We start from the raw sequence: 25,323 nt of genomic DNA on the forward strand, positions 1-25,323 counted from the left end.
ATGAGGGTGGATGGGGGGCTTACTGGATATGGTGATATTTGAATAGAGTTCAAAAGGAAGTAGGACCAAGCCTGTTGATACTTGTAAAAGGGTTTTCCTGGCAGAGGAAAGAGCCAATGCAAAGATCCAAGAAGCTCATGTGTTTGGTGTGTTCAGAAATAGTGATCTGTTTGTTTTTGTGCCAGCGCCACACTGTTTGTGTCAGTAGGACTCGGTAGCATAATTTGAGATCAACTATTACGACGCCTCGAACACTGTTCTTCTCCTTTAGGATTGCTTTGGATACTTCGGGTGTTTTGTCTTTCCATGTGAATTTTAGAATTGTTCTTTCTTAGTCTGTGAAGATTGTTATTGGTATCTTGATGGGAATTGCATTGGATCTGTAGCTAGCCTTTGGTAACGTAGACACTTTTACAGTATTATCTCCCTGTCTACGAACATGGGTTACCTCGTTTCATGACTTCCATTGTGAAACTCTTGTACCTCCTTGGTTAGGTTTCTTTCTAGGTCAGTTTTTATTATTTTATTATTAATAGGACTGTGTTCTTGATTTCTTTGTTGGTGAGTTCATTGTTGATGTATAGGAAAACTATAGATGTTTAATATTTTGATTTTGTATCCTGTGACTTGGCTGATTTTTTTTAAAAAAATAATTTCTGAGAGTCTTTAGGTGGGTTTTATGTATAGAATTGTATCATCCGCAGAAAGCAACATTTGACTTCCCCCTTTCCTGGCTGTATATCTTTCTTTTCTTTCTCTTGACTGATTGCTCTGGTGAAAATTTTGAGAACCATACTGTAGGAGCAGGGAGGATGGACAGCCTCATCTCATTTCTGAATTTACAGGAAATGATTTCAGTTTTCTCCTGTTCCGTGTAACATTGGGTGTGGGTTTGTCTGCAACTTAAGAAGCTTCTACACTGAAACGGGAGAATCTGCAGAGCAACAAGCATCACACAGAACAGGAGAAAAGCTCTCAAGTGGTTCTCATGGAAGACTGATAACAAGAATGTTTAAGGAAGTAAAAAAGTTAATGATAAGAGAACACGGTCTCAATCAATACATAGGCAGATCACTGGGACAGAACCTTCTCAAAAGAAGAGGTACAAATGGCCATCGAATGTGGGCAAAACCCCATGGGGAGCAGAGGGAGGCCTGGGTAAATGTGTGCTGTTGACATGACCATGACTGTGTCAAGGATGCCAATGCCTCAGACCCACGGGAATGGTGATGCTTTCCCCAGGTCAGGCTGAGGGAAATGGCAAACCATCCAGGACAGCTTCCCCCTGCAACTTGTTTGCAGCTCAAGAGGGCGCTCCTCCAGAGCCCCACCCCCACCCCCAGATTAGCTGAATCGGCCACCTCCTTCAGCAGTATACAATAAAAGTGCTTCTTCAATGATGAAACAAGCATGCTGAGTTTCCAGGCTGCTGTTGGTGCATCTCCATCAGAGACAAGGCCCACGGAATCCCAGCTTTTCTGTATGTACAGCTGTCATTTCTTCTTTCCTCTTGGCCCTGGTTAAGTCCATTTCTAAGCTGTGCAAGGTCACGGCAAAACTCAACATCTTTAGCCTTTAGAAAAATGCAAATCAACGTCCTTGAGGGCCAAGTCCTTATCACTATCAATGTCTGACTAGACCTCATTCATTAGCTGCTAGCTCCTAGCCCAAACTCATGAGACACTGGGTTGTGGGGAAGAATGCAGACATGGGAAGCCCCTGTGTGTTCAACAAGGTGACCTGATACCTCACTTAATCCTTCAGTTTCCTGTGGAAACTGAAACTCAGAGAGGTAATGTACCTGCCCAGAGCAACCAGCTAGCAAGTAGTAGAAAAGGATTTGTTATTACGTTTGTCTTTTACTGCTGAGATGCTTCCCAGTGGGCACAAGCTGTTTAGGACATCCTCCCACTGCCCTTGGGGTAACATTGGAAACTCCAGATCTGCCGTACCACATATTCATTTTTTCTGATCCATCCATCCGTCCATCCATCCATCCACCTGTCCATCCATCCATCCACAGGTCAGGGCTGATCTCTGTGCTCTGCTCTAGGGTGTGTTCTGAGGATGCAGTCTGGGACAAGGATATGGGCATCTGGTGAACTCTAATCCACTGGTCCTAGGCACTGTCCGCAGAAGGTGGCCCCCATCACCTCCAATTTTTACTTCCAGCTCCATCTTCAGATACAGATGGACTTTTCATTATTTATTTATTTATTTTTTTTTGGTTTTTCGAGACAGGGTTTCTCTGTGTAGCTTTGCGCCTTTTCCTGGAACTCACTTGGTAGCCCAGGCTGGCCTCGAACTCACAGAGATCCGCCTGGCTCTGCCTCCCGAGTGCTGGGATTAAAGGCGTGCGCCACCACCGCCCGGCGGACTTTCCATTATTATGCAGAGAGCACATTTCTGGTCTCCAGCCATGTGAGCAGGTGAAAGTGACAAAGACTGCTGAGTGTCTGTGGTCTCAGCAGCTGGCATCTCACTGGGTAGACCTTGGTATCAACCTGATATAGAGATAGATAACAAGGAATGGCATGGGCTTTTGTAACCTTAATTTATCACCCCCAATCACACATTTCCTCCAACAGGGACACACCTCTTCATCCTTCCCAAACAGTTCCACCAACTAGGGACCAAACATTCAAATGTATGAGCCTAAAAGAGCCATTCTCACTCAAGCTGCCACACCCTATAAGTCCCCCTCAGCTGGGCATGGCAGACTGAGTATCAAGTTGCACAGCAGCTTCTGAAAACAGACACTGTCTAGCCCCTAATCTCAACTAAGAGCCTCAGGGATTCTATCTCTAGGCCTCAGTTTCCCCACTGATTACTAAGGTGCTCCTCCAGAGCTATGGTTCAGAGATCTGTTTTTCCATCTTCTGGGTCAACAGGCAAAGGAGTCCTAGCATCGAGGTGAGACAGTTGGGGAATAACAGTCTTTAACAAGAGACAACACTCTCAGAGTCTGCCTTCCACCTCGCAGCACTGGGGGATAGGAGAATAAAGAGGTGACATCCAGGAAGCTGCCTCAGCTGTAAAAGTGAGAGGAAACACAGGTGAAGAGCCACCTGCAGAGTCCTAGCTGGGAATCGTGGCCAGGAGATTCATGGGTAGGGTCTAGAGAGAGATGGGAGGTTTGTATCCTGCTTGCACTACAGGCTAGCCATGGAGCCTTGCCCATGCCATTTTCCCTCAGTCTTCCCCATCTGCGAGGTGGAGAGGGAGCAGCATCCCTCTTCTGTGTTGTGTGGCTCATTGAGCTGATGCTGAGAAGAAGAGTCTTGCTAGTTGTGCTCACTGGGAGGGCTGGTATTCACTGATGCTCCTCAACTCAGCTCCTACTCAGTAGTGGGCTGGTGTGTGTGTGTGTGTGTGTGTGTGTGTGTGTGTGTGTGTGTGTGTGAGAGAGAGAGAGAGAGAGAGAGAGAGAGAGAGAGAGAGAGAGAGAGAGAGAGAGCGCTAGCGTGAGTGCGTAAGCACGGGGTTGGCTTCTGATGTAGCCCAGGGCTTACTCCCCCCTCCTTCCTTTCCCAAAGACTTACCTTAGCTCTGCAAGGACTCAGGCTATATCCACCAAATAAGCTGAATAAGAAGCCCAGGCTTGCCTTCCAGGAGTCCATGGTTCCTTTGTAGCGTTTTCTAGAACACTTTGTCATCAACATCTTCTCTAGACAAGGCAAAATCCAAGAAGCCTTCCCAGAAGAGGTGACGGAGGAACAAGGTCTCATCAGTTCAGGCAGCTAGAACAAAAATGCACAGACCAGGTAACTGACAACCGCAGAGATGTGCTACTCACAGATCCAGATCCAGAGGCCTGGGATGTCTGTGTACCAGCAGCCTTAGGTCTGGTGACTCATGCTCTTTGTCTTAAAGCCACTTTCTACTGTGTCCTCTGGTGACAACAGGAACAAATAAGTTCCTCCTTGGGCCTCTTTTTTGAGGGCACAAATCTAATTCTCAAGGGCTCCACCCTCCTCACTTCTCTGCCTCATGATGCCCTTGAGCTGGAGACTGAGCCCCAGCACGTGAGTTGGGAGGTGGGATTTGAGCACTAAGGATAGATCCTGAGACCTGAGGACCTGCTGGGACAGGCAGAGAATGACAAGGACAGGGAGGCTGCCTGAGCATCCTCCTTATTATACCAACAGCATGGTCAACAGGCAAACCTGGGTAGAACTCATTTTATTCAGCTTTCGAGCTAAGTATAGTTTTTGCAGTGAACTTGTGCTTGATTTGATGATAGGACACATCCTCAAGTTTTTGTTTCATTACTTTAAAAGAAGGATTTCCATTCTGATATGTGGACCTGTGTGAAAGCATCATGATCATTATGTTTTTAACTTTATTAATGAAAATTGAGGGTTTCTTTTTGTTTGTGTGTGGTTCCTGTGTACACATGCCCATGGAGGCTAGAAGTGGGCATCTTCCTGTGTAGCTCACCACCCTAGTTCCTTGAGACAAGGTTTCTCAGTGAACCTGGAGCTTACTGATTGGCTAGACAGGCTGGCTGGTGAACTCTGAGACCTGACAGTCTTGGTCCCTGAAGTTCTGCGGTCACAGGTGCATGCTCCTGGGGATCTGCCTACCTGGGTCCCCACGCTTGAGAGGTAAGCATCTCACCTACAGAGCCCTCCCCAGACCCTGAGGATTTCTATTTAGTTAGTTTTAGTTCCGCCTTTTTGAGATAGGATGCCCCTCTGCAGCCCAGGCTGACCTCAAACTCATAATTCTCCTGCCTTATCCATCCAAGTGCTGGGGTTATAAGTGTTGTGACCACTTTTGGTTTAAAGGGACATTATTTTTTCCCTGTCTGGTTTTATAAGTGTTTTCTTTATGTGATGCTCTCGACTTTGCTGTTGGCCAGCAAAACCTAAGCTGTTGACTCTGTCTGGCCTTTTACAGGAAGTGTAAACACTGGGAGAAAATAGGTTTGCCTTCCTCAAATACCTCCCTCGAGAGCAAAGGATTGCCCTAGCACATTCAGGAACACTTTACATCTTTTAAATCTCGATCTGAATTTTGAAAACCTCACCAGTGATAAAAAGGAGGGGGCTGCTGAGGACCTGAAGGTCGTTCATAGTCATCCGTGGGAGCTTACAGAGGAAATCAGATCCTAACCGTCCTGTCCCAGGTCCACCTTCTGTCCACACTACTGTTTCTGATGCCTTAGAGGTGCAGCAGGGTAATTGTAGAATGCGGGGTGGGGGTGCAGTTGACAGGCCACCGCACCGAGCCAGGTACTGCCTTTCCCCGGGGCCTTTCTGAGACAACCTCCGAGTCTGGGCTTTGGAGTCTGTCCTTCTTTTCAGTCAGTCCTTTGGAGCTGGGATGTTGTCAGCCTAGAACTCAGTTTCATCTCTTCCCTGAGAGCTCTATAGAGACCCTTGCTGAGATAGGGGTCCTTCTGTCCACACCATCCACAAAAGCACTGCTGACAATGGAGGGGTCCCAAAGACAGAGTCTCCAATGATACTCTAACTGGCCATCCCCATGGTCAGTGGTCTTGGCTGTTGCTGAGTATCCAGCTCTGCTTCCTGGCCACTCATCTGAGCCTGGGGTGAAGATGCTGGCAGGGTGGAGCAAGAGCGCTCTCTCAGTATTGAAGATGCTCATATTGCCGTCCTTGCCGGGATGTGGCCTTGTAGGAATAAATCTTAGCAAACTTAATGGAAAAGGCAAAAGTGTGCACATTAAGAAAACAAAGCCGTGCTCAGGATGCAAATGATGAAGGTGGTCATCAACACTCTGCACGGGCTGACATTCAGGGATAACCAACATCACAGCCAGGCAATCAATACCTTGTTAATGGTAGCAGTCCTAAGAAGAAAGCAGCCAGGGCCTCCCTGAAATGCTTGGCCCCTATTCTGGATGCCTTGATTGTACAAAGAGAAAAACTACTCATTTGCTTCAACAGACACATAAAATCTACTTGGGGTGGGGGTGGGGGTGGGGGTGAGGGGGGTGGGGGTGGGGGTGGGGTTGGGTTGGGGAGTGCCTTATCCCCCAATGCACCTGTCAGCTTTGTGAAACACAAACCCTTGCCCTTCCAATGCGCACGGGGACCTTGAGAAGTTTCTCATTTCTTTCTGATGTCAGAGATGTTTTAACCAGCTGGGGGCAGAATTACATTCTGAAAATTACAGGGGATGAGGGGGGGAAATGTGAATATACAAATACCGGTCTTTTGGATTCTGATCTCCACTATTAATGCATTATAAAACAATTTAAAAAACCCTAGTAGGAGAAGTGATGTTTGAAGCCGCGTTATATTTTAAAAGTGTCAGGACACGGGCAAGTTTACATTTGACAAGCAATTTAAATATTTCAATATATTTTATACCTTAAAAAAAATTGCCAGGATCAAAAACCTAGATGAAACTCTTTCATTTGGTACCTGGGTCGGAAAACATCGAGTTACAAATCTTTTTGACAATGTGGATTCTGGAAGTTATATAACCATTTTTAATCTTCTGAAATACTTCATTGCACGGGAAAGCGAATCTGGGGCTGCTATTGTGTGCTTTTAAAATTCATTTGTCTTAACACCCTTCCACTTTCTTCCTCCACTTTGATGCTCTGATTACTTCTCTACATAAATATAAGCCTGAATCCGCACTGGCTTTAAACCTTATCTCTTTCCTGGGCGGCATTTGATATTTGATGGAGAGGGCCTTTTTTTTTTTTCCTTTTCTTTTTCTTTTTTTTTCCTTCTTATGCTTTAAAGTGAATTTACTAGAGAACTGTGTCTGTGGTCTTTGAAAAGCCCATTTATTTCTCCTTATCACGGAAACATCTCAGGCCTTGGAGCCGGCTTGTCCTCATTCTTGCTTGGGACTCTGAAGAAGATTCACTGAGCCCCTATTACAAGTTGGACACTTTGCCTGGTGTGGCCTTGCGAGGAGGGAGGGAGGGAGGCCCAGGCTGCGCCCTCCCTCTCAGTGCCTCCCTGTGATGTGGTCGGCCTGGTTTGCTGCTGGCTCCATAGAAGATGGCTGGTCCCCAATACTCAGGGCTGAGGTGGGGGGTGACATTGCAGCCTGACACTGGGCCACACACCTGGCAAGAGAGCAGTGACTCAGGCAGGGAGGAAAAGTCACAGATGCCCAGTGCTGGGGTCCCAGGGCCTGTGATGTTGGGGAGCACGTGTCCTCTGCCTCTAGTTTCTTTTGGCTTGGTAGCGGTGACTGGGCTGCAGAAACCTGCTGAGTCAGTGTCTGGATCTTTCTAGATGGCTGTGGAAACCTTCCCCTGCTCACATTTCATCTCTTCCAAAACTTCATTTGCAAATTCTTTCCTTGTTTTTTTTTTTTTTTTTTTTTTTTTTCCTCCTCCCTGGCACTGTCAACTGAACAATCTCAAAAGCCACGTGACCAAAATACATTGTATGAAATTCTCAAGGAATTTTTAAAAATCATAAATAAAATTCATACTGGCAAACACACGCACATATACATATATTATATGCATACTGTAACGTATGCACACAGACACGCAATGCACATTCCCACATACATATAGCACTAGGTGACGTCCCTCTGATCAGATCTCAGCAGTTCCCCGTGTAGAACAAGGAGCCACGAAGGACCCAAGTCTCACAGAGCACCATACAAAGCCATTCGGTGAACAGCCGTCCCCAGGAAGCTTACCTCTCTGCCTTGCTCTGGCTGAGCTGAAGCTGCAGAGATGCTCCTTGGGCAGAAAATCACAGTTTCCTGGGAGCAGAAATGACCCACCAAGTCACAGCTAAGGAAGGCAGGGTGGGCCAAGCTCAGAAATCAAAGCACAGGAGTTTCAGATATGCCACAAGTAATATGGTGGTTGGGACATACATCTACAAAAATGTCTGTGTGTCTGAAATTCAAATTTAACAAAATTCTTTGCGCGTGCTTTGATAACACTATTGAAGGCCACAGTGAGCTTCCCATTCAGTATCTTTCAGGGCTCCCCGCTGGTGTAGAGGAGCCGTCCAGGTGGGAATGGACTGTGGGGAGAAGGCAGGACTGATTCCATCAGAGGCACAGCTTAGGACCCTTTTATTACCTCGTCACTAAACTCTTCAATGCCCCCGCCAGCACATCACTCCAGGGGAGAAGACAGGAGTGTCATGTGGGCTCATAGGGCCAGGTCAGGGGATGCAGCCAACACCCCATGAACAGCTAAGTGCAACGTGAGCAGAGCAGCTGGGAGGCTGTGCTGTGCTGGGGTTGAGAGCAACTCTGACCTTCAGTCATGGGTTCTCTCTCCCACCAGGCTGAGCACCAGCTCCTGGAAGACAATGTTGTGGCTGGACCTGAGCAGGACTGCAGAGCTTAGGCTGTGTCCCTGGGGGCAGATTCCGAGGATTGGAAAAAACATGGAAACGACCCCCAGGGTTTCCTACTTTTATCTCCACTCAGTGCCCAGGGACTGTGAACTTGAAAGTCTCTTGGCCCTCACTTACCTTTAATTAAGGCAGGAGACAGGAGCAGGGGAGACATTGAGTACTAGCCACAGCAATACAAGGACAGTGCCATTTATTAACACTCACTATGTGTTGAGAGCTGCATGCACCTGGCTGCATCTAGTCACCATGTTGAAATCATGTGTATCTTCAGCTCTGTCTGCCGGACCGATGGTGCTCCTACCATGTGGCCCTCTTGGTCAGGATCTGGTGGCTGAAAAGCACCTCCAGTGGTCAGAAGGGACCTGGCTCACTGACTTGAACTTCAGTTCTCTTACTTCCTAAGTGTATAGCCAAAATGCGTTCATTGGCCACTGATGGAGTTATCCTGCTATGAGGCTACATGCCAGAATTGCACAGTGTCATGACATGTGGATGACATTCAATGTGGGGTCACCCGTGATCACGTGAAGGTTGTGCCTCAGCTCTTCACCTTTCCCTGAGTAGATTTCCTCTCTGCCTACCAATGTGGAACACCAGAAGGCACGTGCCCTAAAGAGGTGGGTGTGAGTTTGAAGAGAACAGTAGGAGTAGGGTGAGCCTCCACGGTCTCCAGCACAAACAGCCCTGTTGCCAGGACACACTGAAGTCCTGTTTGTTGGTCACTGGGGCAAAGCTACTGCTGGGGATGTGCACATGGCATCTGAATCTTCATATAAGACATGACAGGATATCCTGGCATCAAATCTGTCTTGCTTTCTTTCCCTTCCCCTGCTTTCATTCTGGCCAGACAACCTCAATGTTTATTACCCATTCAGACACATTTTAATTAATGTTTTATTTTTGACTGCGTCTCTGTATGGCGGGTACATGCACAGGAGTGCAGGTGCCGGAAGAAGTCAGAGGAGGTGGATGGACACCACTTGAGTTGGAGTTACAGGCAGTTGTGAGCCTCTCAACATGGGTGCTGAGAACTAAACTCAGGTCATCTGGATCCCTCCAGTCTCCTACTCAATTTTGAATGAGATAACCATTTCACACCCTTCTGACTGGCAAGGATTAAGTCTGGCAATACCAAATGTCAGTGGAGGTGTGATGTTAAGGGAACTCTTAGGTGCTACTGGTGGGTTTAAGAATTACATAACCGCAGCAGGAACCATTCTGCAACATCTGGTGAAACTATGGCACACATACCGCTCTTCCTTATCTGAAGGCAAGGAGCCCAGAGAGGCCAAGACTCTGTTATGAAGTGGCTCAGCGGGTGACTCAGAGCCAGGACTGAGGTTCGCCCTTTCCTGCTGCCCTGTAGAGATTATCATGTCAGAGCTCTGGCTGCCTACCAGTGCTCCCTGTGCAGTAGACACCGGGTAGACCAGATGGACGCTAGTCCTACCTGAGTCTTCTGGATTCATTTCTCATGTCCCAGCTCTGTGGGTTTCTTCCTCCTCTGGGACCCAGCATTTGCCTCCCTGGGACTGGAGGCAACTTGGCATTTAACAATTGGCAACACGGCCAGTGCAGGGTGGGAACAGCCTGGATTTGGGGATCCCAGGGGATTCCCATGGACTGATCACACCCCCCTTCATCTGCTCTTTGCTCTAAATGTCAGGCCTCTAAGTTTTAGGTAAGGCTTCCCCAAGCCGTGCGGGTTCTGTTTCTTCCTAAACCTCTGACTTGAGCTGTTTTATTCTGAGTTTAGAACAAGCGAAGTGTCTGTCTTCCTCGAAGCACTGACAGGACTCACTACTTTCTGACTCTGTGAGCTGTGCTGTATTGACTCCCATTTTTGCTTTGGCTACTTGGAAACTCACAGCTTGGCTCCAAACTGTGTCATAGCAACGGTACTACCACTTGCCGGCTAAAAATCACATTTTCTTAATTCAAGTCCTGTTTTATTAATTTTATTTCACATTGGCCATTTCAGCTGCCTGAATATCTCTCTCTCTCTCTCTCTCTCTCTCTCTCTCTCTCTCTCTCTCTCTCTCTCTCTCTCTCTTTCTCAAATTGGAAGACGTGGGGTATAAATACTTCTGATGAGTACATTTTAAAAATAGCCTTGTAGAGGGATGACACTGTGCTATTCCAGGATCCGTGAACTCGTGCACGGATCATCTGAGCAGCTGGGCTTTCCTGGTGATCACCAACGGGGCGGCCGAGTCTCTCCGTCTTGAGTGAGTCCTCTTACTCCACCTCGGCCCCACTGTGTGGCAGGGGCCTGTGTCCCTTGGCCACCTGGCTAGGTTGTGGCTGAGATTTTCAGACACTTCAGCCTGCCCAGGTCCACAGCACTGGTTTATTGAGCACATCTGAGCAGGCCAGCAGCTCCCCAGCTCCCGCCACTGCTCACAGGGGCTCCATGCAAGTTGACAGAAAAGGAAAGGAGGCAAAGGAAACAGCACGCTTTCCCCATTTCCTGTGAATGACGGAGGGACTACTGGATTCTTATCACCCTGTTTCAGGCCTTTCGCAGCCTGGCTGCAGTTAGCTCCTGAGGCTCTCCTCTGCTCTGGTCTCTGCTCCTTTCGCTTGACCCACGAGTCACGTTCAATGCTCTTTTTCCAACATTGAACCCCCCATCTTCCATGTTTTGCCAGGACCAACTCCTACTCACCCTTCAATAGCCAGTGACCCAACAGCCCTCCCTGAGAAAACGTCCTTCGTCGCCTACCAGTTGCACATAGTGATTTACCTGATTTTTGTTTTGTTCTGCTTTCTTTTGTGCCTATACAATGGATGTCTAGGATACAGTGTGGGTCGAGGGACAGAGTTTGCTTGAGGGGTGCTGAAAGAGCCTCAGGTTGCTAAGACATAAACCTCAGTCCTTCTACCTGGGGTCCTGTGCCTGTGTAAGCTGGCTTAGCTGCTGCTTGCTTTCCACAGCTATTGAATCTGAAGTCCTTAATGTCCATACAGTCCAGGGCAGAACAGTAGGTGGTATGAGCAACCTTGGTCAAGTTTGGCTTTTTCTACAGTCTCCTGTAGTTCCCTTGACTGCTTCTGGGCTTGGCAGCTTAGGAGAATGCCCTCTCTGCATAGTCTGAATTATCTTCTCTTTCCCCACTTAGGGGGAGTTGGAATGAGTCTCTGAGTCGATTGATGCCTGGTGGTCTTGGGCCCTGTTGCCACCTGTCCCATGGCATCTGTAACTAAATCTAGCTTCCATCCCCAGCCAGTCAAGGAGGATGCCTTCCCTTCTCAATTCTTCCCTTTCTACCTTAGGGACAGTATCAGAAACAACATTGGAGAGAAAAGGGACACAGTCCCTGGGGAAAGTAGAGGCAGGAACCCAAGACCAGAACTTGAAGCAGAAATCAGGGAGGAACACCGCTTGCTGGATTACTCAACCACTAGTTTATACTCAACTAGCATTTTTATACAGCCCAGGACTACCTTCGTATGGATAGTGTCACCCACAGTGGGCTTGGCCCTCTTGCATCAATAAGTAATCAAGACAATCACCCCTACGCATGCCCATAGGCCAGTCTGATCTAAGTGAGGCCTCACTTGAGGTTCTCCTCTGTGTCCTCTCGGATGACTCTAGGCTGTGTCAAGCTGACAAAGCTAGCTAGGACAGCCTCCTTGGTGAGTTCTAGGTTTCAGTTAGAGACCTTGTCTCAAAAAGCAAGATGGATGGTTCCTGAGTGACAACACCTGAGAGTGATCTCTGGTCTCCGTGCCCACCCACAGATGTGTGCATGTACACACTCCCAGGTACACACCCACACACTCGCTGTCAAAACCACATCATTGGCTCCTGGATGCTCTGCAGAATATTAAACAACAGCAAACAAACCTGGCCTTGGTACCACACTCTCCACCTCTCCCTATCCCAGCATCATCATCCCAGAACTTCAGGGGACTCAAGACAGTCTCTTTCAATCTTTGAGGGTTGTAAATTGTGACTTACATCTGTTTCAACCAGCGGCTCCTCAGCACTGTTACTGTGACAGTGTTTAAAGCGATGTCCCTGCCACAGGTTGCTCCTGGAAGCAAAGGACCACCTTAGGGAGCCAGGCTCCTCACTGGTGTTTGGAGAAGCCTTGAATTATTGAACGAGTACTAAAGTGTGGGGAAATGTGGAGATGGAAGAACCGAAAATAAAGATAATTTAATCATTAAAACTGGCGCTGGTTTTTGAGGACGCTCATCGCCATGGAGATGGCAGTGTGCATTCCGGCTTGCATTTTAATGGTGGAACTTAAATAAATCCGAGTCGTGGCGAGAAACCACTCTTGAAGGGAGGCTGAGCTCGTCAGTGGAATGGCTCCAGCTTGGAGTGGAAGCCCCGCCGTCGTTTGCAGGAAAGGAGCGCAATTATCCGAGCCCTGTCTGGTTTTGTAGACTGATTTTCAGGTTCTTTGATTGTTGGAGTCAGGCCCAGACTCTCACCAGACATGTGGGCCCCTCTGTGTCCACGCACCTACTTCTCTTCCAGAGCTGGGCTGTCGCTGCCCTTTGCATTTTGGGACCTAGACCCTTTAAAGGACAATTTCAATGACTTCTCCACCCTCATCTCTGTCTGTCTTTCCTCTCCTCTCTCTGTCTCTCTCTGTGTCTCTACCTCTGTCTCTCTCTGTCTCTCTGTCTCTGTCTGTCTGTCTGTCTGTCTCTCTCTCTGAATGTGTGCATACACATATGTGTGGAGGCCAGCAGGCAACCTTGGGCATTGTTACGCAGAAGCTCTCTCCCTGTTCTGCCAGCAAGCTCCAGAGGCCCACCTGTCTCCATCTCCCCATCACCGAGATTATGAGCGAGTGCCACCATGCCAGGCTTCCTATGTGCATTCTGGGGATTAGAACCCAGGTCCTCATGCTTGCACATCGAGAGCATGTTACTGACCTAGCTATTTCTCTACCTGCCCCACTACCTCTTGTTCCCTTGGAGTTTGTGGAAACCGGCGAGGGAGCAGTGTTGTGCGGGTTGTGAATCGGAGGGTCAAGTTTCTGGCTGTCATTCTCAGATGACATAACCAAGACTCAGTTTCTTTATGTGTATCATGAGGATAAGAATAAAATTCATGCCACTGAGGGAAGGTGCCCAGGCAAGGTGTGGAGTGTCCTCTGCACTTTAAGAATACTCTATTAATGGCCCTGGTCGTTGATGTATGCAGTTCGCCAGCCTTTGAAGGTAGGCTGCCTTATGTGATAAAAAGAAGAACTTACATATCTTTGCAAAAGCTAATGTGTTTGATTGTCCACCATGTTTTGTCCCCATGTTGATATTTGCTCTGAGCAGCTTATCTGTGCCAAGGAAAGTCTGGCCTAACTCTGTATTAATTCATGGCTCTAGTATTCTACGTCTAGTGTGTTTCTTATAGAAGGAAGGACACCGGTGTCCTCGTGTGCCTGGCCCTGAGCAAAGTGACAGCTTTATTAATGGCACCCTGGGTCTTGCTCTGATAGTTGGAATGCTGATGCTAGAGCCCCTAAGGATTACTTCCAGGTCACCCAGCAGTGCAAAGTAGTGTTTCTGTGGAGGGAGACTCTTCCATGTGGCTATCTGGGGACTTGGGCTCCTTGAATCTTGGACCTTTATGGGAAAGGCAAGGCAGGCTTGGGTGGTGTTTTAGTTTAATTTCTATTGTGACAAAACACCCTGGCCCCAAAATGAAAGGATTTATTTGGCATACAACGCTAAATTACAGTTTGTTATTTTGGGGGAGCTCATGGCAGGAACCTGAAGGCAGGCCTGTTTGCTACCCTACACAGCATTGCCTCTGACCAAGGAACTTACTTCACAGTCAAAGAAGTGCTGTGTGAACTGTGGAGGATGCTGCTTGCTGGGTAGCAGGCAGGCTTATGCTCAGCTCTCTTTCTTATGCAGATCAGAACCATCTGCCGAGGGAATGGTACTGCCCATAGTGGACTGGCCCCTCCTACGTCAATTAACAATTGAGACAATCCCTCACAGGCATGTCCGTAGGCCAATCTGATCTAGATAATCCCTCAATTGAGATGATCTTCCCAGATAAACCTAGATGTGTTAAATTGACAGAAAAAAGCTAACTGGGACAGGTAGGCAGTCCTGACCCTTAAAAGTGGGCACTGGAAGTGGCACAGGTTCATCCCAAACAACAGCTTGGTACCAGGGACCTGGAGTGGGTGGTCTCTCAAGTGCTGGGATGGAGAACTGCCTCTTGACACTCACTGATTTTACCTCCAATGACTCCATGTTGGTGGATGGAAGCCAGGCACTTGGCAAGAGCTGCAAACCCAGGTTTCCAGCAGGGTCAGTCTTTTATTTTTGCCTCCTCCTGCTGGTGGGGAGACTCTGAATGCTCAAGGACACCAGGGATTGCCTCTGTGAGCCCTCACATGATGGGTGAGGAGCTGGAGGCAGGCAGGAATGCTTACTTCCCTGGATGGCAGCGTGAGCATGCGGCTGCTTTGAAAGGGGGCTTCTGACTTCAGCTCTTCCAACCCTGCCATCTGGCCTCCCAAACCCGGAACACTGGCTTACAGGATTATTAGCAATTCTATTTTTAATGTACACACGTGCCTGCCTTCCCCCAAACTCCTTTAGAATAATCTGAGAAGAGAACGATTTCCCCCCCCGTAACTAGGCTTGATTAGACTTGAGGCCACTTTATTTCCTCTTTTATCATTATTGGAAATAATTTTTCCCTCTTGCCTGAGAATTATTGTAGGAAACATTATTGAGCAGGGTCCCCCCGCCACGTGCATTGTTCTCAAACTATGAAGATCCAAGCGGCGTTTTCACTTCCCCTCTCGGAAAATGTAGCTGACTATTTTTTTTACTGAGTATTTTCTTGGTAAATCTCCCTGCTAAATTGGCCACTTTATTCATGATAATTTCTTCAAATATATCATTCTTGTGGCACAATATGAATAATGAAGAGGAATATTTTCAAACACATAAAGGCTCTGAATAACATTAATAGGCAAGGCTTCAAACTGAGTGGAGAGGGTTCGATTTGTCCTCGCCATGCCTCTGAGGCTGAGGGGGACCAGGGACCTCCAGCCTCTGTTGCAGGTTCTCCTGGTCTCATCCCAGCACTCAAGGCTGGCTGCAGCATCCCATGAGCCTCATTGGCTGCTGGCTTCCAGCCTCTTCTCATGCAGGGCTAGCACATATCTGCTTACCTGCTGCTCAAGAGGGTGCTGGGGCTTCATGAAACACTCGGTATGGTGGTTGGCTAGTTCCGGTTGCCAACTTGACAGGAATTAGTATCTTTGGGGAGACGCCTCTGGGCACATCTGTGGGGGCATTTCCAGAGAGGAAGACCCACGCTGAATGTGGACAGCACCATCCCAAGGGCTGGGGTCTTGAACTGAACAAAAGGAGAACAAGAGCTGAACACTAGCATTCTCTCTCTGCTTCCTGACCGGATGCCATGTGACCAGGTGCTTTATGCTGCTGCGCTGTGACTGCTCCACCATGATGGACTGGGTGCCCTCAAACTGTGAGCCAAAGAGCCCCTCCTTCCTCCAGTCGCTTTCATCAGGAACTTGGCCACACCGATGAGAGCAGTAACCGATACGCTCAGCATAGGTATGAACCGTCATGATTGGAACCCAGCTCCCCTCACTGCTTTTGGAAACTTTAGAAAGCTAACTCATTTTTCTGAATCTCCATCCTTTCATCTGGAAAATGGGAGTGACTTTAACTCTCAGAGATGAACGTATGTCACTTGCAGAGTGCTCAAAACACTGTTGGCTTTCGTGAAGGGCTGCATGTTACCTCATGGCTATTATTAATATTCTAATCATTACTATAGTAGGAAGTATACAATACACTTCGGTTACCTAGGCGTGACCCTGCGCTGGTCAAATTGTTGTGGCTGGCTGGTGATGCTTAAAATTCCCCAAACTGAACAGTCCATGCCCTTGAGACAAGCCTGGTGACTTGTCACAATCGGTCACTCTTGGAATAAGCTGTTATTTCCTCCCTGCCCCACCTGCAGGAGCCAAGGGTCATTTCTCCATGATCCAGAGGACCTGAAAACTAGATGAGGAACCTGAGAAAGGGATGGCTGAAATGCCATGATAGAGCGACCTGGCTGCCCAAGCCATATGGGCATTTCATTCCAGACCAAGCTTTCTGATGCACCCCAATCTTGTTGGTGACTCAGAAGGCACAGCAGGAGCCACACTGAATTCTCTGTGGCAGACAGCAGCTAACACAGGCAAAAACACCCTGAGCCATCCCTGGATGGAGCGCGTGGTAAAGGTCTTCCTTGTAACCTTTGAGCATCCTGGAGTGAGGTCCTGGGTATCTCACTGAATGAACAGGAGCTTATGAGGAGAACTGGCCCTTCCATCCCAGCCCCCAAAAGGAGCGTAGTGAAGGCTGGAGCTGGATACACATGCTCCACCTGCCCCACCACGCCTGGGGTGACAGGTACTCTTGCTTCATCTCCTCTGGCAGGTTCCTTTGCCATAGGAATAGCCCCTGTGCATCTGCCCCTGGCAGATCTACTTTGTATTTTTAGTTCCTAAATCTTGACATCTAAACTCCTGGCACTGTGCTTCCGCGGCCGGCTGCCAAGCTTCCTGTGAAACCGCTCGCCACCTCCCTGATGTGCTCTTCCTCCTGCAGAACAAGCCGACTGCCTGGAAGACGAGGGTGCAGGTATCCAGGATGTGGGCAGTGACGAGGACAAGGTCACCAGCATAGAACCTGGCTCTACCAGAGAGTATTCTCCAGAGTCCTGTTCTTTAGAAAGTCATTTAGCTTCTCTGTTTCTTCCCATTCTGCAACAAACACACACATACACACACACACACACACACTTTCACATATCCACACACATATATACACATACACAGCATATACATGAATGCACTCACAGATTCACATAGATATCTATGCATATGTGATCATATACATACACATCTACTTGCATATCTGTACACATATATGCTCACATATCATCTCTATATGCATGCATATACACACACGCACAGATATGCACACATATCCACAGACATGTTCACACATACACAGATGTGCACACAGACGCTCACATGCACATGCGTACACATGTGAGTGTTCCTGCACACAGCCACACTCATGTACACAACACATACGTGGGCAGAACACACAGCAGACGTTTCTCTTGGCCACCTTAGCGCATCCACGATTACTTTTTGTTTCTGAAATATTCTTTTAACAGCATAGAAGGGAGAAGGTCTCAGGAACCAGAACAAAAAATCCCCTGGAGCCGGGCAGTGGTGGTGCACGCCTTTAATCCCAGCACTCGGGAGGCAGAGCCAGGCGGATCTCTGTGAGTTCGAGGCCAGCCTGGACTACCAAGTGAGTTCCAGGAAAGGCGCAAAGCTACACAGAGAAACCCTGTCTCGAAAAACCAAAAAAAAAAAAAAAAAAAAAAAAAAAAAAATCCCCTGGAAAGACAAAAGCGGCCTGGAGAGACAGCAGCAAGGCAAAAATGGAGAGATAAAAGTCAGAAAAGAGCAGGACATGCCGTGCAGGAGCACGTTAGACCTGCAGGTTTGGGTGGAAAAGAGCAAATGGGCATGGAATAAACTGAAGTCAGCTCTGTGGAGGGCGCACCCGAGGACGGTCCTGGAGCAAAGATCTGAAGGAAAAGGCGGAGGGTAAATGGGCGTGGGGGTGGGGTGGGAGGACCAACTTTTGCTTCTAAAGGAAGAAACCAGAATGGAAGATATAGAAGTTAAAATAAAGATTTGGAGAAAATGTCTCTGCTCTCTTTAGAGAGAAGTCCCGGGGTGGGGGGGTAGAACCCAGAGCCTGATCTGTGCTAGGCAAGTGCTTTACCCCCGAGCTACACTCCTACTCTCTGAAAGTGAAACTGAAATATAACTGAGGACCTGCATCTGAGGGAACGTGGTGGCCTCGTTCTAAAGACCCTGGTACTGAGGATGAGGGTTAAGGAAGGGAAGGAGATGCCGTGCAATCTGCAAGACAGGCTGGGTGGTGTCCTCTATTTTCTTACCTGCCTCTCTCTCTGTGTGTGTGTGTGTGTGTGTGTGTGTGTGTGTGTGTGTGTGTGTGTGTGTGTGTGTGTGTGCGCGTGTGCAGGCACGTGCATGCATGTGTGCACACCCAAGTGTGTGTAAAAAGAAGGATAGAAGTAGACACAGAGAGAAATAACCGCTGGGAGGAAAAAGGCCTGGAGGGGAGGTATCAGACAAGGATAAACTGTCTAGATTCTGGTTTCTAAGCCCTGGCTTAGCTCCAGGAGGCTATACCCTTGACCAGTCCAGTAATACTAGGAAATTTTAGTCTAATGGTGGTCAGATTTCCACCATTGCCTTCCCATGGGGAGCTCAAGGAGATGAGTGTCTAGAGCTCCCAACAGCATGATCTGTAAGGAGCAAACGCTCCAAAAAGGTTATCACTGCAACCAACGTGGCAAATAGGGCAGGGTGGAGAGGAGAAATGGGGAGCAGGGGACGGTCATGAAAGACAAGAGGATGAGCGAAGGCACTCAATTATAGGACTGCAGAGCAGGAGAAGACAAAGAACAGGGCACAGGCTACACACTGAGCATTCTCAGTTCATCCACCTCCTGTGGACTGACTGTGAGCAGCAGACTGTTTCCAGTCGCTATAATAAAACACCCTGACAAAAAATAACTGCGAGGAGAAGGGTGCTTACATCAGCTCACAATTCCAAGTTACAGTTCATCGTTGTGGAAGTCAGGACAGGAACCTCAAACAGCTGGCCGTGTGATATCCACCGTCAAGAGATGAAATGACTGCACGCTTGCTCACTCGCTTGCTTGTGCTTGGCTCAGTTTCTCTACTCTTACACACTTCAAGATCCCTGACTATGGAATGGAGCCACCTATAGTGGACTGGGTGTTCCCTTCCCGACTCAATTAAGATAATACCACATACACATACCCACAGACCAACCAATGTAGATAATCCCCTATTGAGACTCTTCCCAGATGATTCTAGATGAGTTGACAATCAAAGCTAAGCATCATGCACTTGAACCTAGATCTCAGAACACTAAGACCAACACATTTTCCACATCTTTGGGAACTTTGGGAAGGGAATGCAGGATGTTTCCACTGTGTTTGTACAGCATTCCTGTCTTGTAAGTCAATGAATCTTTAAATGGGATATCAGGAATGAATGAGTTGATCAATAGATGAGCATGCAAATGCATGTTCAAATAAAGGGATAAGTTCTGGGGGAGATCAAAGATGTATTTCTCATTAAAATTTCAATGACCTATTAAATGTATGGTGTCCCGAATCTTCTCCTTTCAGCTCACCCACGGAGCCATGATGATTACATCCATATCCCCTTCTTCTTTGTCATTTATTCTGGTCAGTTTAAGAGACAATGTCAGGATTGAGGTGCCCAGGAATCTCTCCTACCCCTCCCTGCTTGTCATGAGAGAGGCTGGAGAACCTACTGAATCTAAGTTTGTTTGTTTGATTTTAAAGCCGATGCAAGATTTTTTTTCCACCTTCAAAAGAAGACACAGCAGGCAGCTGCTGTAGTATCCACATTAGAACTTGGCAGTTTGCAGGACTGGGAAGATTTGAGAAGACAGCATGTCTTTTATACGATATCTCACACCTGTGCAGAGAACATCTGCGGTAGACAGTAACTGAAGATTCTTTCCTCCTCAAAACCCACTCTGATGGTCTCCTCTTCCTGGGCAGAACAAATCGGTCAATGGCTACTCTGTGTTTGAGCTCTGCACATCTTTTAAGAACTGTAGTATTTCTCAGAAAGGTTGCTTACTGACAATTTCCTGTACTGGATCTTGCATGGTGTTTATGGGAAGGAATCAGTTGGAAGGTAGTTATGTGGTTGAAAACCACAGCTTGTGTGTGTGTGTGTGTGTGTGTGTGTGTGTGTGTGTGTGTGTGTGTGTGTGTGTGAGCTGTTGCTCCTAAGGTGTCCATTCTTTTTGAGACAAGATCTCTGTGTGAGTTAGTTTTAGTTATCAACTTAAAACTAGAGTTGCCTGGGAAGAAAGTCTTCAATGAAGGATTGTCTAGATCAGGTCCGCCTGTGGGCATGTTTATGGGGATTGTCTTGATTATATTAATTAATGTAGGAAGACCCAGCCTACTGTGGTCAGCTCCATTCCCTGGGCAGGGGTTCCTGGATTGTATGACTGTAGAGGAGACTGAGCTTCAGTGAGCATGCATGTGATCATTCTCTCTTGTTCTTGACTGTGGATGTGATGTGAATAGGTGTTTCAAGTTTCTGCCTTGATTTCCCTTCAATGACAGACTATAGAATTGTAAGCCAAATAAACCCTTTCTTTATCCTTTAAAGTTGCTTTTGTTAGGGAATTTTATCACGGCAACAGGAAGGAAATAAGGCCAGTTTCTCACTTGCTTAGAACTCTGGCCAGGTCTCCAGTGATCTAGCTGCCGGTCCCCACCCTCCCAGGTCTTCAAAGATCTAGCTGCCTCTCTTGAGATCAAACTCAGGCCCTCATGCCGGCAAGGCGGACCCTTCACTAACTGAACCATCTTGAATGAGAGCCAGTGTAGGAACTCAGCCACAGGAAATTTCACTGTTGGAATGCATCACTTGGACCGTTTTCATTTTGTGTCACTCCACGGATTATTTGAAGCCATGCGGATCGTGTATCTACAAGACCAGAAGATGGAAAAGACCCTCCATCGACTGCCTTCCAACCTAAACTCCTGTGGAAAACCCGTGGGGCATTTGAAGGAGATGGGATCCGCAAAGAGATGTGCATAGTGGACTCCCTGGCCTCTGTGTTGGCCATGCGCCAGCACAGCAGGAGTATGGATGTCCCAGGAGGAGACAGCACCTTTCTTTTCCCTGACTGGAACTCAACATCCTCTTGGAGTCACAGGGTATGTCTAAGGAGCACCCACAGTTGTGGCCCAACTGGAAGCAGATATTCTCTGTGGTTTTTTTTGAGATCCATTTCACTAAATGTATCAGAGACCCCCCAAAGAACCAAAGAGACCAACACTGAGCCAATAGCTCTCAGTCCTTCAACTCCTTGGATGTGGAAGTATCGGTTCTCGACAATGGACTGAGACATCTTTTTCTGTCCTTCCCCGGAAGAAATAAGAGAATAACAAGTGGATGGTAGGGCCTTCTAGAACAACCAGAAGTGGGCTTCTCCTTTCTCTGCTATTACTGGACTCATATTTCAGGGAGCCACCAAAACTCTGCTCCTACAGAAGACACTAGGTACAGTGCATGAAGTGTGCATCTACAATGATGACAAGAGATGAGTACCTCCCCACGGTGGGATTTTATGAATGATTTACATCTGGTGCTAAAGTTCACAAATGCAATGTGGGGGAAGCAGATGCTTCATTCTCCGGCGTACTGTGCCTGCTCATATTGATGGGGAAGCAGAAACAGTGAGGCCTCCTCATAAATCAACAAAATCGGTGTTTGTGTCTCTGGATCTCCATTCTGAGTGTGTGACACCCAAACAAGCGTGGGGAATGAGTTCCTCAAGAAGCCCTTTGTGTCAAGCGACAGTGTGGACATGTTAATAAAAAGAAGAAAGGGGAAGTGGTCTGAGGGGGGAGGTCTGGGGAGGGTGGATGTGATCGGAAGGAATGGGATGTCAGATGAGTTCCTCCAAGTTTCCAGGCTTCTGCAGAGCAGGGGAGGATGTGTGGAGCTGGGCAGTACCGACCAGGATCTGTGCTGCCACTGTCCTGGGGCTGCTGAGGACTGTAGGAAGGGGTGATCTGGGTAAAGGGAATCAAAGATGTAAAGGGGCCAACATCTGGAAACGGATTTCAGCCGATAATTGAAAAATCATGGAAAGATTCTTGTAAAAGAGACAGGCTGATGTTTGTGAGCCACTCCCCCCCCCCACTCCCCCCCCCCCCCCCCCCACTACACACTTTCTTGCTCTTCTTCTGTGCTCGTGGAGACCAGAGGACAACCTTGGGTCTTGTGGCTTCCATATGCTTTTCCCTTGAGACCCAGCCTCTTACTCACCTGGAGTTCAGCAAGGGGCTAGGCTGGTTGGCTAGTGAGCTGCAGGGGTCTTCCTGCCTCCACTTCCCCAGTGCTAGGATTATAGTGTGTGCCTCAGGCCCACCTTTTCTCATGGGTTCTGAAGACCAGATGCGGGGTCTCCATGATCACAAGGAAATCACTGTATCAACGGCGCCACCTCCCACCTAGAATGAAGTGACTCTTGTGAGAATGAAGCTTTCTTGGGAACTGTGTGTACCCCTTACCCTCACCCCTGCTCTACTCACCACTCCAGCTCTTTGAGTCTCTCCTATGACAGCCAAAGGTCCAATGGTCACCCCAGTATCATAGCATATTACTTGTTCCATGACTCAATTAGTAGAATTTCCAAATTCCTAAGGGCAGATAGCTTGTCCTTTCTTGAAGGGTGAGACTACTGGTTTTAGTCTGAGTCTATGAAATCTGGTCCCCCAAACACTAGACCAGGGGATTTTGCATCTTCCAGAGTCTGCTCCCTGCTGTCAGCACTGGCTTTAAGGACCCAGGACAGGAGGACAAAGGGGCAGGGTTCTAGGAATGTAAACAAGATGATGGAAGGCCCCTCCCTTCGAGGGACTCCCTTGTGTGGAGGGACAGCGTTGCCCGGGATCTAGAGCCACGCTGGCATGAGATTCAAGGCACACTGAGAGCCAAGTGAGGACAGAGCAGCCATTCCCAGGGGGTCCAGTGGCATCACAAAGGAAAAGCTCTGAGCTGGTAGAAAGATTAGGTGTTTGGGGAGTGTGGTGTTTGCAGAGCTGGGGCACATAGGGACCATAAAGCCATGGCCCTGGTTTCGGACCAGCCAGAAGAGCACAGTTGCAATGAAGACTTGCTTGCTGTCTAGATGAATTACCTTCAGAACACAAAGAGTTAAGGCACACCTTCCCCCTTTCCACTTTCTCTAACTTACATCGGAAGAGAGTTTATTCATTCACAGTTTCTAGCTGGTTGACTTTTATAAATGAAACAATAAACACAACAGTATTAAATATGCATTTCTAATATTTCTTCACATTTATTTCCATCGCCTTCACTCTCAAGTACCCACAGCGTCGTCTTTTGTTGAGGTTTTTTTCCCTTCTGTATTTGAGGTTTTATATGCAAGTGACTTTTTGATTTATAGATTTTACTATGCTGGGTTAAAAAAAAAAAGAAAACCACCCAAACAACAACCAGTCCCTTCCAGCTCTGCTCTGAATCTCTCTCAAGACATCTCTTTGAACACGAGTTTCTGGTTGGTTTTGCAAACTCTGTTTGTGGAGTTCGTGGCTTTCCAAAGGAACCAGAGCAGAATTGGTGCCATTTGTTGCATAAAAGATGAACTTCTGGATTTAAAAAAAAATGTAGTTGCTGCATTATCAGATGAAATGCAATATTGTAATTTAACACTTACTTCCCACCACTCTCTAACGTGAAGACCACGTGCAATTTTTCTACAAGAAAATCTACAAAAAAATATTGTTTGTATCTCACTACAGTCAGGTGATCCTTGTGAGGGAGTTTATCTGGATTCATGGAACATTCTTTGCCCTTCTTTACTGGTGAAGTTACTAAAAGCAGATTTTAAAAAGAGGCCCAAAGTCCCCCCGAGTTCCCATTCTGCTCCAAACATGTCCCCCACCTAATATAACTTGCTCCTGTCATCCACCACAAAGGGAAGCACTTTTCATGCCAAATATCAGAGACATGCTCTCTTTTCTATACCGCGTGAGTAGCAGAAATGAGGTGTTCATTTGAAATTCCATTCATGTAGGTTCTAATAAAAGCCATTATAAAATACAACTGTGTGGAGACAAAAGAGAGATAATATCACTATGGCTCAATATAAAATTTAAGTAATTAAGACGTGAAAACTATTACACAATTTACTACAAATGCGGCAAGAATAATAAAATGCTTAACCCTTTCCATCCTGAACCCTCTCTTAGTTCCTTTCTCTGGAATGTCTCACAGATGAACTCAGGTACCCCAGAAGATGCACGGAGATGCTGCTGCTGTGTGGGCCTTTGGGGGAAGTGTGGTGGATAATGGAAAACAATGGCTTTTAGTTTCCCTGTGGGGTTTGAAGGACTCTCTCTATTTCTGTGTGTGTGTTGAAGGGGGTATGCCCCTGTGCATACACATGTCCATGTAAGTGGCACCTGCCTGTGCCCATGCACGGAAGGCAGAGGAGGTGTCTGGGATTCTCCTCTATCTCTCTCTCTCCCTTATCCCCCTGAGACAGGGTCTCCCATTGCACCAGGCGCTCACTGTGCTTTGCCTGGGCTCAAGGGTGGGCAGCCCTAGAGATCTTCCCTCACTATCCACTCCCAGCGCAGGGGTTACAGGTGTGAGATTTGAACCCAGGACTTCATGCTTGTTCAGCAAGGGCTCTCTCCTACGGAGCCATCTCCCTAGCTCTTAAGAGACTGTTTCTAAGGCGATAGGTTTTCTACTGTGTGACAAAAATTGACTTTATCTGGAGGAAATCTGGAATGGCCTGTCTAGGCCATCAGGCTCACAGGACATGATGAACCAATGAAAGGCCCTGGAGACAGACGAGAAGATACCACAGAGCAGAGCCTGAAGTCAGGCAGATCTGAGTTCAAGTCTCGTCACTACTACTGCCCTTGTTAGTCAACTTCAGATTTACAGTGCTTCTCTGACCTTCTAGGGTCGCTCTCACTAGTCATTAGAAGTGTGAAGTCACCGCAATTAAGGCTGTGGGATATTGATATTTACAGTGAAACCCAAGACAATATGAAGGAGGGGGCTCCCTGTTGTGTCTTCCCCAAAGGCTGCTGGAGATCATCCTCAGGGGGCACCAGGGTAGGAGTACCAAGAGTAAGGGGTGGGTGTGCTATTTCTTGACCAATTCTTTCCTCGCTTTTAAATTTCTTTAAATGCAAGCATCTCTGTGGCACCAGCAGGTATTTATTATATCTCCGGCACCTGCTGTATGTACTTCCTTGATGAATATGGAAGCGGGTGGGGGGCATGTCTTATGCTGGGAACCTGCTT

At 47.6% G+C, this 25,323-nt stretch overlaps 2 long non-coding RNA genes across 2 annotated transcripts in view; one reads left to right on the top strand and one right to left on the bottom strand.

Moving 5' to 3' along the window:
- Positions 1-25,323, top strand: part of LOC128110909 (uncharacterized) — a 70,728-nt gene that overhangs the window by 369 nt on the left and 45,036 nt on the right. The gene's annotated exons all lie outside the window — the stretch shown is intronic.
- LOC128110910 (uncharacterized) lies at positions 5-17,712 on the bottom strand. Its single transcript, XR_008218376.1, has 3 exons — positions 12,288-17,712; positions 3,543-3,740; positions 5-2,504 (listed from the first exon to the last, which is right to left on the bottom strand). It is a non-coding gene; the product is annotated as an uncharacterized LOC128110910 (long non-coding RNA).

This window comes from Peromyscus californicus, unplaced genomic scaffold (genome assembly GCF_007827085.1).
Source record: "Peromyscus californicus insignis strain IS unplaced genomic scaffold, ASM782708v3 Scaffold_15__1_contigs__length_86483966, whole genome shotgun sequence".
In the NCBI taxonomy this organism is placed as follows: domain Eukaryota; kingdom Metazoa; phylum Chordata; class Mammalia; order Rodentia; family Cricetidae; genus Peromyscus; species Peromyscus californicus.